Source organism: Trichosurus vulpecula, chromosome 4 (genome assembly GCF_011100635.1).
Source record: "Trichosurus vulpecula isolate mTriVul1 chromosome 4, mTriVul1.pri, whole genome shotgun sequence".
NCBI lineage: Eukaryota > Metazoa > Chordata > Mammalia > Diprotodontia > Phalangeridae > Trichosurus > Trichosurus vulpecula.
The window spans coordinates 310,419,878-310,439,622 of record NC_050576.1 but is presented as its reverse complement, the minus strand read 5'-3'; positions in this window follow the sequence as shown (position 1 = coordinate 310,439,622).

Below are 19,745 nucleotides of genomic sequence, written 5' to 3'. Positions count from 1 at the left end.
AACATAACATAACATAACATAACATAACACAACATAACATAACAGGCCTGATTGAGGCTGGTTGTGAGGGGAAAAGAGAGAAGAGTATGTACCTGAGATATATTGTAGAGGTAGAAATGACCACTTTTGGCAACTGCGTAGCTATATGGGACAAGAGTGAGAAGTTAAGGAAGACACAAAGTGTGGGAAACTGGGTAATTTTAAGGACAGTATGTGCCTTTGATAGTAATAAGGGGGTTCAGAAGAAGGGTGGATTTGTGGGGAAGAAGGAGATAATGAGCTCTGTTTTAGAGTTTGAGATGCTTTTTGTTTCGAGTAGTTTTTTTTTCTATACTTGATTCTCTAAGTATACCATCATATAGTCTGCAAAGAATGAGATGCTTTTTGGATATCCATTTCTAGATGCCTGAAAGACGGTGAGTAATATGAATCTGAAGTGAATGGGAGAGATCAGAGCTAGATTTAGAGAGCTGAGAATCATCTGAACAGAGAAATAATTGATTTCATGGGAGATGATCAATTTTGCAATATGAGACAATGTAGAGAGAAAAGAGAAGAAAGCCCATGACAGAAAATTGAGTAATCTAATTTAGAGTAAACATGTTTTTCTTATTTAGGAAATAGGTAGCTACAGTTTTTGAAGATTATTCTAGTGATGGGCAAGCTCTTGGAGTGTTGGACCAACTCAGTTAGGAAAGATTTTGTACATGTACTTGAATTGAGAATTGTAGGAAAAATTGGAAATGCCAAAGGAGGGTGCAATCCTTACAATGATGATGATTTCTGTAACACATTGAACCAAGAGATGGAATATCAATGTGTATTACGTGTGTATAATGCATAGGACTTCAGTTTGGATGAAACATAGCTTGTTTAAAGGGGAATACTGTAAAGTTAAGTTGGAAATGTAGATTAAAGCTATGTTATAGAAGTGCTTAATGTTTGGATGAAGCCCTTGTATTTTTTTTTTATTAGAGGAAATAGGATGCCCCTGAAGTATTTTGAAGAGGGGAATGACATGGGTAGATTACATCTATGAGAATATTAATTTTGAAGCTGCTTGGGTGATGAATTAAAAACTGAGTAGACAAGAAGGAGAAATATTAATTAAAAACTATGATAATAGTGCTGGTTAGCTATAATAGACACCAGAACTAGGGGGATAACCATAAGAATAAAATAAAGAATGAAAAAACTAGATATGAAAGGTGAATGAGAAGGGAGGTCAAGGATAATTTGAATCCTATTCCCAAACTTGGGTAACTGGTTGGTTAGTTGCTTTCAAAAGAAATAAGAGACTAAAGGAGTGGTGCATTTAAGGTAGGATCATAGAATTGCAAAAATTTAAAGATGGGAGGGGCTGCAGTAATCATTGAGTCCAAACTATATTCCAAAATAATTCCTACTGAAACAAACCCAATAAGTGGTCATCAAGCAGGTGCTTAAAGAACAATAAAGAGAGGGAACATAAACTTTTTCTAGGCCGCTAATTCTATCCAAAGTTAGTTCTTAGTATTTTTCTGAAGTTTTTACTGTAATAAAGCTTAAATTTACCTCTTTGCAGCTTCCACCCACTGCTCCTGATTCTGCAATCTAAGGTTAAGCAGAATGTCATCCTCAGTTCAAATGATCTTCATGGGACCTGGGCTCAATGACCTTGATCATTCTGGTTGTCCTCCTTTGGATCCTTTCCAGTATATCAATGTCCTTTTTAAATTGTAATGGCCAGAATCGAACACAATATTGCAGATGAGATTTGATTAGGGCCAAGTACATTTGGGTGATAACTTGAACTTTTTGTAATGTAATCAAAGAATGAATGATCTTTTTGACTATGATATCACCATTTTTACTCATATTGAGCTTGTTGTCCACTAAAAGCTGTACATATTTTTCCAACTGCAGCATAGCTTTGCCTTTCCCATCTTGTATATGTGAAGATGATAATGATAATGATTTTTAGAATTCTACATTTTCAAAGTTCTTTATGACCATTATATAATTTTATCCTCATAATAACCCCTTGAGTTGGGCAGGGTAATTATTATTATGCAGAAATTGAAGTTTTGATTTCCCCATGGTCACACAGCTATTAAGTGCCAGAAGTAGCCACTGGACTGAAGTCTTCATATTATAAATTCAGTAGTCTTGTCATTATACTGTACAGCAAAAAAAAGTTCAATTTAGAAAACTAATTTATTATTAGTAAATAAGCTATGCCTATTTTATAGAACAGTAGTGGATGCTATTTAAGGATATTATATAGGAATTTCATAAATTTAGACATTTTTAATTTCATACCAGGAGGCCAAACTTGTTTAACACTTCCATATGGTAATATCTCTAATTAAGACATAATGCTTTACTTTTACAAGGAAAAAAAACACAATAAAAATTAAAGAATAAAAAGAAAAAATTAGGAAGTTTTGCTAGTTCATCTTCACCCATATGAATATTATGTGGGATTTGATCTATGCTCACTGCAAGTATATATGCACACATGAATCATTCAGACAAAAAACAAAAAACACCTACTATGTGCTAGGCACTATATTTGGGGCCGGAACACAATAATACAGTTAATAAAGCAATCTGTACTTATAAACAGCTTGTGTTACAATGGAAAATAAAATTACTATTTGTGCATACATGTGTGTGTTTATGAAATAAATATTAAAGAATATTTATAAGTAAACTTAAAGATATTTTGGGAGAGAGGGAAATAGCCTTCTTCTTGAGGGAATTATTAAAGGCTTTTAGAAAGTTGTGCTTTAGCTATATCCTGAAGAAAGAGATGGATTCTGAGGCAGAAGTGACCAGGGAGTACATTATAAGGATAGAAGATTGTAACAGCAATGTTACTAGCAGCTGTTGTTGGGGCATAAGTCTGATAACACCAGCACACAGAAGGGCTGCCAACACAGATTCTTTGATCTGCTTTTCTAAGGAAAGCAACTTTACAGGGTTAACAATCTTACTTTAATCAAAATACATATATCATTCGCTTAGTTCAGGGTGGGAAACCAGCACCCTGAACTTCAGAGCAAATACAGAGTAAATAAACATGAATCTACATACAGATTTCTGTCTGACAAAATCACAATATACAGTTACCAGAGAAGCATCAACACTTTTTTTTATCAACCCATTAGCAAAATTTTCAGCTTTATACTTTGAATTTTGCCTCTTGGTTCTAGCCCTTAAATCACACTAACTTGTTGGTAATGAGTCTGTTATCTAGATTGACCTTCCCTTCCTGTTTCTGGCCTTCCTGAGAAAGTGTTTGACAACTGAGTAATCAATCACTTTCATCCCTCTCCTCTCTGCTGCCTCTTTGTCTCTTACTCTTCCCAAATTTTTTTCATTCTTTTCTATATGTTCATTCTTTTCTACATTTATACAAGAGACTTCTGTAAATATTACTCTCCAACTAGATTGTGAGGTCCTTGAGGTTAGGAACTGAGTATTTTTCACATTTGTATTCCCAATGCCTAGCAAAATTATTAATATATGTTTATTAAATTAAATAGAATTTCATTTGCTTTCAATCGTTATTCTATTTTAATTACAGGCCAGGGACCTACAAACAATCAGTAAAAACACAGTGAAATACAGATATCCATCCTGCAAGACAACCATTTAATATTGGTTATCTAAGAGGAGAACAGATCAATGTTAGATAAATATTAAGCAAAGCTTTATGAAGTATAAAAAAAATCAGGACAAAATATTCTGCTTTTGTTATGCTCTACATAAAGGCATTCATGCACAATGTCATAATATTTAATCAAAGGGATTTTTTAAAATGAAATAAACTGAATAGAGATTCAAGGTATTCAAACTTCAAACAAGTATGACACTTAGTCTCTCACCTTGGATTCCCATGTAATCCTGCAGAATTGGGACTACCACGATGACATATGTTACTTATATGAATTCTTTTTTTTCCCTTTTTTCTTTAGCAATGTTTTTTGCAATTGCTATCCCTTTAAGTTGGAATCAAAGGAATCCTAAGACAGAGAGATGAGCACATACATACACATAAACACTCAATAAGCTTTATAGGTTGAGCCTGTTTTTTCCAGTGTTGATGAGTGAGGCAAAACTCTTTTGAGTGCTTAAATATCTCATCTAGGAGTTTGTGCAAAATTGTAAAGCTTGATCATCTCCCAGCTTCATTTCATTCCCAAATAAAATTCCTTTCTTTCTTTTTTTTTAACTGGAAGGCTTCCCCAAACCCTCTTACTTCTAGTGATTTCCCTCTATTATTCTCTATCTATCTATCTATCTGTCTGTCTGTCTGTCTATCTATCTGTCTTGCACTATGTATATTTATTTGTATGTTGCCTCTCCCATTGGATGGGATTTCCCACTTCCACAAAAGTACATGCATCTCTCTCTTAGAACATATTCTTTGAAGGCAGATATTGTTTTGTTTTTGCATTTGTAGTCCTAATACATATCACAGAGTAAGTGATTATATATGTATATGTATGCATATATGTGTATATACATATACATATACAAACATATGCTTATATACATATATATTTAGTATTTTGCAGCTATATATACATATATAGTTGTTAAATGCTAAATTAGTTTGAATTGGTATCTCAGATGATTGTTTTGAGGATAAAATGATAACAATATAATAATAATAATAACAACAATACATTTCAAAATGAATAATCACTAGCAATCATGTAGCATTTTGGAGGCAGCTAGGTTGTACAATGGATAGAGCACTGGAACTGGAAACAGGAACACTCATCGTCCTGAGTTCAAATCTGGACTCAGACACTCATTAGCTGTTAGGGGCCGAGTTAGAGCTGAGCCCTGCCCTCCTCAGACCTCCAGGCCCAGGGGCCTGCTGAGATAAACTCAGGGCTTTGGGATGTGGGTGGAGCCAGGAGGAGGGGTCTCGCCTTTGTTGCCTCCCTAGCAATCCCAGGTCTTTGCCCGGGCCTGCCTGACCACGTGGAACTTCCAGCTCTCTGGCAGAGCATGTGGAACTTCGGGTTCTTTGCCTGGACTGCCCGCCCCCAAGGAGCTTCGGGTAGCGCGGGAAGAGAAGGGGAGGAGAGTAGGCGGAGTCGGGGCGGTCCTAGGACCCAGGTGTATTGAATTTTCACCTGTCCTTCACCCACGTAACCAAAGAATGTACCTGCGTCACTAAAGCTATAAATGTGCTGCTTGCTGAAATAATAAACGGAGTCATTTCACCATCTTTTTCGGCTCCCGCCCCATTCATTGTCCCTGAGATCAGGTCCTTTGCTTAGGCAGAGGCCTGGGGCTTGGGAGGAACCCCGAGCATAGTTACTAGGCTTCGGAAGCCCGTAACAATTAGCTGTGTGACCCTGAGCAAGTTACACAACCTTGTTAGCCTCAGTTTCCATATCTGGAAAATGAACTGGAGAAGGAAATGGCAAACCATTTCAATATCTTTGCCAAGAAAACAATAAATAGGGTCACGACTAAAATGACTAAACAGCAACAAGAAATATTATACTTTAAGGGTCTTTGCATATTTTATCTCATTTAATGAATGAAAACACTAAAAAAAAACCCTGCAAATTATGAGGAGAATTGTTATTTTATCAATATTATTAAATGTTGATAGTGAGAAAACCTCCAGAGGTAGAAAATTAATTACTTTGGGAATGGTTAACATTCTATTTTTTAACCACCTTCTTTTTCAAATTAAAAATAAAAATAAGCTAGGTTCCTTACATTACCATTAAACGTCTCCTGGCCTCAGAAAGGGGTATTCCAAATAGTCTTTACTAATAATAGACTGTGAAAGACTTTCATCCTATAGGAGCTAGAGAACCTCTGGAAAACTGGTTCAAGTTTGGCATCCTATGCCAGGCCTGACTCAGGTGAATCTGGGCATTCCAGTTTGAAATTAAAAGGAAATGAGACACTCATTGACCACCATACAGTTAATAAAAATAATTTTATTTAGCAATAATAGGATAACACAGCTGGGAAGTATCTGAGTCCAGATTTGAATCTGGGTAACTTCTGACTCCAGGCACAGCAATCTATCAGCTGTACCACCTAGCTTCCCATTTATCAATAATATAATAAGGAAATTCAGAAAGGTTCTAACATTGTGTAGTTGGATATGGCTCCCTGACCTCTCTGTTTGCAGTGCTGGATGGCAGATCTAAAATCTATATCAAACTTAAAGGAGGAGCCTCTGACTCTAGATGTTCTGATTTTGTACTTAAGTGGCTAGGAAGTTTTTCCAATGGCTCAAGCCTTAAGTTCCTGTAAGGCTGATCAGTAAGTGAAAAGATCTTTCCATTGAATAGGCTTCAGGTGGGGCCAACAAAGGGAGGTCCAATTAGAGAGAGGCCCACACCCTTTCACTAATTAGGTGTGAAGCCCCAGGCTGGTTAGAAAACTAGTTTCCTAGTTTGAGAGAGGTGAGAAGCCATCAGGGCCCTGAGGTGAGTTGCTAAGACCAGAGCCAATGGTATGTGCCTGAGTTCTAGTCAGTCAGATGACAGCTAAGGACTGAATAAAAACAGAGAACAGAGCTTAGAAACCACAAAAGCTGCATAAACTGAGAAACAGAGGACTGGAAGTGAGAAGCTGAAGAAAGTGAGAAATGGAGAGTGGCAGGATTCAGAAGCCAAGGGCCAGCTTCCAGAGCATGCAGAGTGGAGCATGCTGAACACAAGAGAGAGTTTCAGAACTTGGAGTTAGTGGGGCTGCAGGAGGGAGAGTGCGAGTAGGGACTTAGGATTTGTGAGTGATCTTCTTATAGGAGAGCCCTAGCATTTAGGGGAAGCACAAGTATGGTCTGTCTTGCTGCTATAATATTCTGTTGTAATCTCCTAGTTACTATAGTGAGGTGGGCTTATTGGTTTTGGAATGTTGTTGCCATGATATCAAATTGGGGGCATTGGTCCTTGAGTCTGATCCTTTGGAATCTAAATAAGTGTTATACTTCCTCTGCCTTCTACCTAGAGAATTCATTATAGTCTTGATTTCAAACCATTCAGGTATGCTCATGGTCCTCTTTGAAGTCATGAATTTTGCCTTAATGATATAGTTCCCTGGACCTAATTAAGTCTTGAGTATTACTTCATTGTCTTCTATGAAAAACTTAGCCTAGATTACATGAAAGTAGATTCTGTCCTCATGTTATTTGGTGAAACTGTAGTAGTTCAATTCAGGATAGAAGAAAGCCCATGTCCACCTCATCTGAGCCAGGCATTACTTTAAAAAGGTTGAAAAATGTAGAAGTTTTTCATGCTTCATTCTTTAGCTCTTTTTATTCTAGAGCATCTCAAGTATCACTTCCCACTAAATGAAATACAGCTGCAATCAACAAGCTATATCAATTTCCAGCCTCCAAACTAAACCGAAACTATTTCCTTTAAGAAACCTTCTCCCACTAATAGACACCCCCAATCACTCTTTTCCCATCTAGTACCCCACGCCACACACATATGCATATGTATATATAAAAGTAAATATATATATATACATGTATATTCATATATAAATGTATAAGTATACATTTATGTACATATAATGCAAAGATACATATGTTCACATATATACACATGTGTGTACTCACATTTATATACATAAGTGTGTAAGTATAAATATGCACATATATGTATATATTTCTTCACAACACTAATTTGGAGTTCTTTTCATGTCAGTTAAATAATCATACTTTACTACTGCAAATATTCCCAAGGCTGGCTTCTGTTGATATGTCCCATACCCTCCATTAAGTGACAAGATATTTGAGGGTAGCGACTGTGTCTTCTTGCTTTTATTTGCTTGCTTAAGTGTGCATGGATTTTTAATTGTAACAGATAACCTTGTTTTAAAAAAAAAAAACAACCTTCTTATTTCTTGGTGTTGGGCATTCATTTGCTGGAATAAATAAAGCACAATCAGTAAATCCCTTTTAGAGTAGATCAGGTTACTTGGCATAGTGGGAGCAGTCAGAGAGCTTGACATTCTTGGCCTAGTGATATACAATATACCTAAATGACTTCCAGTTGCTTATGGCACTTAACTTATATTGTTAGTCCTTTGCTGATTCATAATAAGAATGTTGTAAAGGTAGAAATCATTTGAAGGGGAAGAAAAATCAATGTCGATGACTGTTCCTACTGACAGCTCTAGATAAGCTTCCAGTTAGTGATCTTGGCATAGCTGCTGCCTCCTCATAATGAGGAATCCATCTCCATTTTAAATCTCCAGGCATTGTGCCACAATCGACATTTAAATACAGCAGGAAATCCCATCTGGTAATTTGGGGCAGGTAGGAGGGAAAGGGCTGAGACATGCATCCTGGCCTGTCAGGGAGTTGGAGTTTTTTTTTTTCTTTTTTATTTCTCTACTTATACTTAAACCATTCTCATGATCAGGGATATATGTGGTTAGAAAAATCACTAACTTTCCATCTTCAAAGCAGTAGAAATCTAAATTTGCGTATTACACAAGCCTGACTCTCAGTCCTTACAGAGAATATCCTTATTCATCAAACATAATCACACCGCTGGAATGAAAACATCATTCAGATTGAGCCTATAGGAACAAATTGGTTCAATGGTTTTGTTTGAATTCATTGATTTATAGGGATAGGGGTAGGAACTTCATTTTTGATTATTTGGCATAGTAAACTCCTGGATAAATAAACTCCCTCTGTCAGTGAAGGTTGGCATCTTATCTACAAGTTATAATCTGGGAGAGTTGCCCAAAGCATCAAGGGTTAAGTGATTTCCCCAACATAATATAATATTTGTCAGTCAGATTTCTATCAATTATGTTGCACTGATTCTATGAACTCCTGGGGAGTGGTACAAATGAAGAGGAAAAAAGGCCTGGAAAAGTGTTTGAGGCCAATGTGCCCCAGGACATCACTCATCCATGTGTGGTTTTGGTGACTGTCCTATTAACAGAATGCCTGATTGGTCATTATAGATATTTAGAGTTGGAAGAGACCTTAGAAGTCATCTAGTTTTAAAGATATGAAAACTGAGGCCAAGAGAAGTAAAGTAACTTCCCCAAAGTCACATAGGCAGCAAATGGCAAAGCCATTTGAACCCATGTGTTCTGACATGAAACCCAAAGTTTTCTACTGGGTCACACTTTTTTTTACACATTAATTTAGTCCTAGGCATGGTACAAGACTGTTTCTAACTCTAGATTCTATACCATAGGAAGACAGAATTTTAGGACTTTAAGGGAACTTAGGAATTGATTTGTCTAACTTCTCAAAAAACAGATGGGGAAACCAATACTGGGGAAAGAATAAGCAATTTGCCCACCAACACACAGCAAATTAGTGATAGAATGCAAATCTTCTGACTTCTATCCTTGCTTTTGGAGGAATGTGATAATCTAATGCCTTATATGATTCTACTCAAAAGTCTGTGTTCTTGAGATATAGACTACCTAGACGAAAGCTCCTTTCCCTGATCACAATTCCCTGCTGTCTCCTCATCCATGAAAATTTAGTCCCTGTCTAATTTTACCTTCATTTTCCATTGTCTCGAGTTAAATTTTGGGGAAAGAAGAACACATTTTTGTAGTCAGAGAATATGAGTCAAAAATTTTGTTTTGATGCTTACTACCTGTGTCCTTCAAGCATGTTACTTACCACCTCTTGGCCTTATTTCATCCTATGTACAACGAAATTAGGCAAGAGGACTTTAATGATACTTTGCATTTTTAAATCTGTGTTCCTATGAGTATATGCAACTTTTTTTTTTTTTTTTTTTTTTTTAGCAAATGGATCTTCATAATTTTTCTTCTTTTTAAGCTGTTTTTATCTTCTTACCATCACAGGAATCTCACTGTACACTGATGAATGGGACTCTCTAATGACTCTACAACTATTTGCTTTCATAGACCATTACCCCTATTCTGGTGCCACTTTCCTCTCTGCAAAATCTGGACCCATTCATTAACCAGTTCAACTTTATGGTGAATTAATCCTTAATCCCTTTATCATTATCATTATTCATCCTTTTCTAGACTCCACCCAGTATTATTTCCACCTTTCGCCTTCTAAATTCTTGCTAGTGAGCTGCATAACACTGATGGAGGAATTCACATAAGCATGCTGACTAGGTCCATTACACATTTGTTATTGAATCTCAACTGCATTTTCTTTGCTGCATACTGGTTCTTATACTCTTTCTTGATTCCTGGATCATATTCCCTGCAATGGCTATTCTAAACTTTTTTTTTTCAAGCTATCTATCCCAACATGTCCCCATCAGATTATTTCATTTAACAAAAATGGTTGGGAGCTCCCTCTCATCCATGATTCCACAGTTCAAATCATTGCAATATTAATCCCTATGTTCTAGTCCTTTGTTCTAGCCTTAGAGAATGAGATAGTCTTTTTCTTTGCCAATGTCAAGCTCTCTATGTGTGGTCTGGATCCAATTTCCTCTTGTCTCTTCCAGCAGATTATCCCTTTAATTCATTCCTTCTCCCTAATTCTCAATATCTCTTTAATCAGTAATTCCTTGCCTATGCAAATATGCCCAATTGAACATATTTCTGACTAGACCTCATTGTCACCACAAATCATTCTTCTATATCTCACCTCCCTTTCACAGCCCAATTGCCAGAAAAGCCAGCTAGAATTATATCCGTTTCCTCACATTTCACTCATTTCTCAACCCCCTGAAATCTTGTTTCTGTCCCTACCACCCTTTGAAAACTGCTATGAAGTCACCAGTAATACCTTCCTTACTAAATCTAATTACCTTTTTTCAGGCCCCATCCTTGATTTCTCTAGCATTTGGTACTGTTAAATGACCCTATTCCTCTAAACTGGAAAATCCTAGTCATGGATTTCATGACTTTCTGTGTACTTAAGCTCTCTACCTGCCAAATTAATCCTTCCCAATCTCTTTTACAGATTCCTCATTCTTATTTTCAATTCCCTAATGCTAGGTGGCACAGTGGATAGAGTGCCAGATATAGAGTCAAGAAGACTCATCTTTGTTGTCATTCAGTTGTTTTTCAGCTGTGTCCAACTCTTTTTGACCCCATTTGAGGTTTTCTTGGTAGTCAGGAAGATGAGTCTTGACTCCAGGCCTGGTATTCTATCTAATGTGCCATCTAGCTGCTCCTGATCTCAGACACTTACTAGCTGTGTGATCCTGGGCAAGTCACTTAACCCTGTTTGCCTCAGTTTCCTCACTTATAAAATGAGCTACAGAAGGAAATGACAAAGCTCTTCACTATCTTTGCCAAGAAAACCCCAAATGGGGTCACAAAAAGTTGGACAAGACTGAAAACGATTCAACAACCACAAAATTATCTTTTCTCCTGATTTTCCCAGCTCTATCAAGGGCACAGACATTGTTCTAGTCACCCAGATTTGCAACCTAAGATTTTTCAACCTAACTTTTGCTCATAGCACATATCTAATCTATTGGTAAGTCTTATAGATTCCATCTCTCAATAATTCTTACATGCATTGACTTCATCATCCTCATGTCACAACCATCATAGCACAAACCATCATCATCATTCATATGGTCTATTGCAATAGTCTCCTAATTGTTTTCTCTGCATCCAGTGTAAACACCTCCTAATAAGCACTAAACTTCCCTCTCTATACAGAAGTTAGCAATACTCTCCTCAACAAAATACCCTGTCTGAAATTCTATAATCATAGTCATTATTAACCAAATGAAAAACAGAGTTGGTAGAGGTATACCTTTGAACTCATTATAAAGGCATTTTAAAAATAACTTCCTAAAAATTATAGTCATCCAAAAGTCTTACAATTGAATTGGACACCTTGGGGACAGTAGGTGACTCCAAAGGACTGTATATTCAAAATTGTTTCATTTTTTTTTATTTAAGCAAAATGACTCTTTCAGCTATATTTATTCATGGATCTACAATTCAAATTTTTACTAATACTAACTATTCACTCACTCTAAAATATTCACAGACTCTCAGAGTTGGGCAAGACCTCAGATATCTTGTCAATCAATCCATAACTGAATAGAGAAATACACAATTCAACAAGTGGATTATCAGATCTTTACCTGAAAACATCTACTACTACCACTACTACTGAAGCTCATATTTATATAGCACTTCAAAGTTTGTAAAAATATTTTGGTTACTATCTCTACCCATGATCCCTAATTCTAACAATAAGTTGCATTTTAACTGTTTCTAGCTTATTTAAAATAATGTTTTGGCTTAGTTGTAGAAAATTGTTCTACGTTTTTATTGTTTTTCTTTCTGATGTGAAAATCCTAATCCAAGAGATTAAAATTAAAGAGTAATCCTTGCATATTTGCCACAAAAGCTTTATAAAATATAGTTCTGATATATTGATAAAGATGAGTAACAAAAAATGAATGATGACTATATGTAATATGTTTAAGAGTAACAGGAGTGGGAGGAAACATGGAGCTGGTGTGTAAAGCATCCTTGTTATTTTCTGATAGTCCCTTCACTAATAGGCTCTTTTTATTCTGGCATGGGATTGACTATCATCATATGTACATTTTATTTTGCTTAATCCCATTTTAATTTGTGGGCCTATATATTCCCCAACCTTCAAATTTGTTAGTCAAGTAGTTTCTGTTCTTCCATATGCTACATCATAGTCGTCCATTTATGTGTGAGGTAAAATAGTTTTAATAAATCAGAATTATATATTATACAGGTTGCTGTATAAATTATGCAAATTGCCCATACACTAGCAGTCCAAATCATATGGAAATAGGCCATTTTTCCCCCATGTGAAACCCAAGTGACAGATGATTGTCTTATTCTAGTCAATATGGGAAAAATCCATAATTTGATTCATATTTGCTTCTACATATAAAACATCTATTTTGTAATAAATTGAAACTTGGAAAAATTGGCCTATCTGTCTGAATATAGTTAGTTTTCTCTTATAAAAAATGAAATAACTCAGGATTTATTTTCCATCTTGGGATCTTGGCTCCCAGTCCTTCTATGCAGAGAGGGAGACAAGCTGCTCTGGGCAGAGCGCTATCCCTAATTGAGCTTTATACATTGTTAGAGAAGTCAGTTGCCTGGAAGGTGTCATTTTGATGGTGTCAGGGAAACTCCTTTACCCTAAACGATACTTTCCAATGCCTAAAATTCCTTCAACAGAGGATTAGGCCTTATATTTCAGTATGAGTGATCTGGCTTACAGTGAAAATAACCTTTTGGAATTAAAGTAAGAACAAGTCACCTTAGTTAAGGTTTAGAATTTCCTTCCACTCCTTGAGTTCTCTCCCCATGTATAAAACTATCCACTGGTATCTTTGAATTTTAATTCTAATACACAGGACATCACAAAAAATAGTACAAATGTTTGTAAAGAATAGAGTTAAAATATGAACATTTATGAAAACCAGGTCCCTTCTCATCTTCTTTTATGTTTCACCCTAGTCCGGGGTGGTGAACCTGCACCCTTGAGACCAGATGTGGTCTTCTACAGGGTGTTCCTAAAGCCTGGATCCATAGGCAGAAATGCATATTTTCAAGAAATGAAATGATTGAAATTTTCAACAACATTTTATTTAATTGGAATATTAACAAATAACATCTTCAACTTCAAATAACATCATATGATTTCATATTCATATTCCAAGAGTGAATATGCTAAAATTGATGGCAATGTGGAGTTATTGAGTTATTGTATCAAGTTCATGTGAATCTTGCAAAGCGCATCAACCTTTGCATCACAAATGATGGAAATCATATTGAAGATGTTATTTGTTAATATTCCAATTAAATAAAATGTTGTTGAAAATTTTAATCATTTCATTTCTTGAAAATATGCAGTTTTCCCTATGTGTCCAGACTTTGGGAACACCCTGTAGATCCTCAAATGCAGACCTTTCACTTAATCCAGACTTCACAGAACAAATCCCCTTAATAAAAAGATTTGTCCTGTAAAACTTGGACTCAGTCAAAGGGCCACACCTGAGGACCTAGAAGGCCACATATGGCCTCCAGAGAACAGGTTCTCCACCCCTACATTAGGCTGTTGCTTCCATTGACTATCCTTACTGATAGTTCTATCAGAAATTGTTAGTAAGGGATAGCATATCACCATCATTATGATCATGATTATTATTATTGTTATTATTATTATAAACTAGAGGGGATACAAAGTCTTCACTCCATGAGGGGCTTCTGAAGGATTGCCCCCCTTTTATGGATTCTAGGTAGGCACTTTTATCTCCCTATTATTGCTAGAAAAAAAATCTCTTTTCCAACAATGCCACCCTATGTTCCTCCACACCGTTCTTGGAGAGGAGTTGTACAGAGATCACTGGGTGTAGTACTGGCAGCAATATGGAACAGGCCAGTCAATATTTCATTACCACAAGCAATGGGCTACAGCCTTCCTTTCGTTGTTGCTGTTTTTGTTGTTGCACATACATATCCACTCTTCTGTTGCTGAGTCACCACTGCTCCTGAGCGCCTCGCTAATGTCCACTGCTCTAAGAGCCTGTTACTACTCCACTACTGCTATTTAGGCCTATTCTGTGACCACTGCTTGTCAGCTCCATAATAGCCAGTACCACTTCTGCCTGCATCCCTACTGGCTGCCCACTAAATTAACATCAAGTACTACTCTGCCGTCTGCAAGAAAACTAGTGCTAGCAGGTCCTTAGCTCCCCCACCCTATTCTGGTACCAGAGGAGTGAGTGACATTGAATAGTCTCTACTGAGGCCTGACTCCATTCTTCTATAGCAGGCCTGACTGTTTGCCTATGCAGTGTGTTGCTATGGATCTTTGTTGCTACTGTTCTGTGTGTCAGCTGAAGTAATATTGGTGCTGCTATTGCAGGGACCTGGTTCTTCCCTTTTATGCTGGGTGTAGGTCCTGAAAGTCAAAGGCTTACTGATGCTGGCTGGTCCATACCAGGTGATGAGGTCAGAGACTGCCACGTGGGATGGATCGGGCGATTTGGGGGGATATTTAATCATCAGTGATTAACCATCAGTGATTATCTTCTCCAATGCAAAAAATCCCTCTTGCTTCCTATTGTTCCCTCACTGAGGAATCTAAGAGCTCCTAATATCTTGATTTCACAGTTAACAGCAAGAGTGAAATATTTAAAACTGATACAGCATCCTTGCCCCTGCAACTCCTCAGAAAAAATGACTGTGGAGTAATTGAGAAATTTGTCCACATCCCCCATCCTGGAAATATCTCAGGGCTTTAGGGGAAATTTAGCGCTTTCCCTTTGAGGGACTCTTCCAATGGCCTGAGCCAAAGTTTAACAGAAAAGTTCCTGTGTCATAATTCCATCTGTCCTCTCAAATGCCAAATTAAACAAAGAAACAAAAACCAAAAGCAAAAATCAAATGGTTTCTTCACAAAAATTTTAGACAATCCTAAAATCCTAGGCATCTACCTTGGCTTGCATTTTTTCATTGCTAGAGCCTTCATGCTTCTCAGTTCCTCAGCTACTTGGCTATGTGGATATATAATTATGGGGCAGCTAGATGGCCTAGTGGATAGATAGTTGGGCTTGAAGTCAGAAAGACTTGCATTCAGTTTTGGCCTCAGATGCTTACTAGCTATGTGACCTTCAGCAAGTCACTTAATCCTGCCTCAGTTTCCTCATCTGTAAAATGAGCTGGAGAAAGAAATGGTAAACCACTCCACCGTCATTGCCAAGAAAATCCCAAATGGGGACATGACTCAAAAATGACTGAACGGCAAAAATATACAATTACAGGACTGAAGACTGCTTGTTCAGCTGCATTGTCACTTTCAAAAAGACATTGAAAACAAAATATTTCTTTTCCCATTCACAGACAAACATGAATGCCTGTTATTTGTCCTCCATTCTTGAAGAGGGCCATGACATCAGGGAGATGATGTCATGACATGCAAGTAAATTGGATTTAAGTGAGGGAGGGCTCTGCAAAGGCACCAGCCACACTTTCTCCTCCAGTGGCCAGACCAGAACAACTGGAGATGGCCCAGGATATAGTGGGGGACTTTTATAGTGGGGCCTTTTCAAACTAAGGTCTTTAACAAGTCTTAGTTTGATGGAGACAATACCTATGCAGTGATTAAAGCTTAATAAGAAATGAGACAGAGAATGGCCTCTTTACCTAATTAACAACAACAACAACAAAATCTATCTGGGAGGGGAAGACCTTCAGGATTTCTGGCCAAAACAGAAACAATTGCTATTTACATTCATTCATTCTCCTACCTTCCTTCCTTCCTTCCTTCCTTCCTTCCTTCCTTCCTTCCCTCCCTCCCTCTCTCCCTTCCTTCAGCCCCCCTTCCTTCCTTCCTTCCTTCCTTCCTTCCTTCCTTCCTTCCTTCCTTCCTTCCCTCCCTCTCTCCCTTCATTCCTCCCTCCCTCCTTCATTCCTTCCTTTCTTTCTTCCTTCCCTTTCTTTCTTTCTTCTTTCTTTCTTTCTTTCTTTCTTTCTTTCTTTCTTTCTTTCTTTCTTTCTTTCTTTCTTTCCTTCTCTCTCCCTCTCTCTCTCTCTCTCTCAATTTCTTTTCTTGCTTTCTTTCATCATTGAAACTTTTTTTTAAACCCCAAATAACTCTGGCTCTCATTGATGAATGTCCGAAAGCTGGGAGGAGCCTTCTCCTAAAGCAATTAAGTGTCAAAGAACATTAGCGATGCAAAGGTAGAGTGAAACTTGATTTTTTTTTTAATTATAGTGACAGGAAATCTCTTTCAATTGCCCAAAACTCAGTCACTTCAATTACAAGTTTGGAAGGCCTCAGGATAACACAACTGATGGGTACAAAATACACTTCACAGGACTAGAGTCAGGAAGACATGTTCAAATCTGCCTTCAGACACTTACTAGCTATGTGATCTTGGGCAAGTCATTTTAACTCAGTTTCCTCAGCTGTAAAATGTGGATAATACTAGCACCTACTTCCCAAGGTTGTGAGGGTCAAATGAACACTTATCACATACTAAGCATTATATGAATGTTAGTTTATCATCATTATTATTATTGCTGTCATTGTTATTATTATCCCCTTAAAGGCCCAGTTCTAAGAGTATAACATATTTACATTTGTTTCTCTTTGACAAATTGCCAGCAATTTTCTCCCTAATTTCTGAGGGTTAGGGGGTCCTCAAGTAAGCAACCATCATTTCTAGAACCATCACCAAAAGCACCCTCAGGAACGTGAAGGTCAATCTAGGCTCACCATCCTTTACGCTACTCATCCCTGCCTCTAGTTATATTATTTTTTTCAATCCTTCAGAACTTTACCAGTTAGTCTGGGCTAGGCCTCACTTAGGCCAACTTGCTGTAATGCACCATGTATAAATCAATATTCATTTTCATAAGAAGAAAAGGATATTTTAAAAAAAATAGAAACCTCAAGTTGGTTCAAGTGAGTTTAACTCTCTTATCTGAGTTGTCCATTGTTTTGCACAATTTAACAACCAAAGAGCTTCTGGAGCAACCTGTGTTTGCTTTGTACTCAGATGACAAAGAAGTGATGTCAACAACGAGTCTTCAGTCCACTGGCTGAGGCAACTAAGGCTTGAAGATAGTTTTTTAAAGAAAAAACTATCCTGTCTTGCCTGAGGAAAAAGGGTTAGGATATTGCACCTACTATGCCAAGATAACAGAAAATAATAAAATAAAACCTACTTGTCATTAATAAATTCAAGTCAACCTATAAACATTTATTAAGACCCTACTATATACCAGGCAGGGGGTAACTAGGTGGCCCAGTGGATAGAGCACCGGGCTTGGAATTAGGAAGATTCATCTTTATGAGTTCAAATCTGGCCTCAGACACTTATTAGCTCTATGACCCTGGGCAAGTCACTTAACACTGTTTGCCTTGGTTCCTCATATGTAAAATCAGATGGACACAGAAATGTCAAACCACTCTAGGATCTTTGAGAAAAATAGCAAAACAAGTCCAATACTACCAAAATGATTAAACAACAAAAATACACCAGGCATTGTACTAAGCTCTAAGATTCAAAAAGTGGCAAAACCCAGTTCCTGCCAACAAGGAGCTTACAATCTAATGGGAGAGACAACATACAAACAAATATATATAGCAAAGTATATACAAGAAAAGTAGGAAATAATTAACAAGGAGAAGACACTGGAATTAAGAGGGTTAATTCAAAGTTTCCCTTAGAAGGTAGGATTTCGGTTGGGCCTTAAAGGAAGCCAGGGATGTCAGTAGTTATTATGAAGGATGTAGACTGTTCTTGGCATGGAGTACAGCCAGACAAGATGCCTAGATCTGCCTGGATGTGAGAGATGAAATTTGTTCTTCCTGGAACAACCAGGAGGCCAGTGTCATATGGGGGAGTAAGGTATGAGAAGGTTAGAAAGGTGGGAGAGAAATAGATTATAAAGGGCTTTAGATGTTAAACAAAGCATTTTTTAAAAAATTTGCTCCTGGAGGCAAAAGGGAGCCACCTGAGTTTACTGAGTAGTAGGTTGACATGATCAGATCTGCATCTTAGGAAAATCACTTTAGTGACTGAATGAAGAATGGACTGGAGTGGGGAGAGACCATGGGCAGGAAGACCCACTAGCAGACTATTGCAGAAATTGAAGTGTGAGGTGATGAGAGTCTGCACCAGAGAGGTAGCACTGTCAGAGGAAAGAATGGGACATTTATAATAGATGTCGCAGAGGTGAAATCGACAGGCCTTAACAATAGATTGGGTATGGGGCATGAGAGATAATGAAGAGTTGAGGATGATTCCTAGTTTTTTAGGAACTAGGAGGAGGATGTTGCCCTTTATGGTACCAGGAAAAGTGGAAGGCTCCAGAGTTTCTGCAGAATGATAATGAGTCTGAATGTGCTAGAAGATCCAAGGTTTTAGAATTAAAAACAAAACAACACAAATCTGGTTAATATAATTGCAGAAAAATTGTCAGTAGTATTTTTAAAATAATAGAAATAGAGAGGGAGTGTGATACAGTGCCGTGGTGTCAAATAGACTTAGAAAACCACAATTTATAATTATCTATGTGGTATGCTATTATTATAATAATTTATCATTATCTATGTGGTAAATTTTTGTGGTAATTTAATTTCTTTTGTTAAGCATTTCCCAATAATGTTTTAATCTCGTTAAGGTCCCACTGATGAGGTGTTTGTACTTGGACCCTAAATCCTAGCAGCCTCTGCTTGGGTGCCTGTGCCTGAAACCCAAGTTCAAAATACATCCAGTTTTCATAAACACATCTTGTTCCCAAAACATTGTACCCCAGGCTGTCTCTCTCTAGCTAAAGGGCAGCCTGCCTCAACTTATCTCTGCTTCTTCCTTTGTAAGCAGCTATGTGCAACTACAGATTGAATTCCGGATGCTGATAATTGACTGAACACTGAGTCATAACCATATTTACTATTCATTGCCCTTTCTAACGTGTATTTTAGAGATAGCATTTTGTCTAACAAGACCCTAGATAAGAAACCACATAGAGATTCCCCTTCAGCCCCCACTGAGAGTGAACTTAGTGATGTTTCACAGTAAAGACTACACCCCCCAGTAAGCCTCCTGTGGGCTATTTCCTAGACAATTCTGGGGTAATACGCCTGCCCAGTAGATACTATAAATGTGAGTGCTCCTTTAAGAACTAGCCACTCTTTGAACATGCCCTAAACCGCTCCCTAATTCCACCCCCTAAACTCAAACCACATATTTTGCCTTTTAACCCTTTATAAAAATTCCCCCTGCACCCTTCCAGGGTTGCAGGTTCCCTAAGAACCC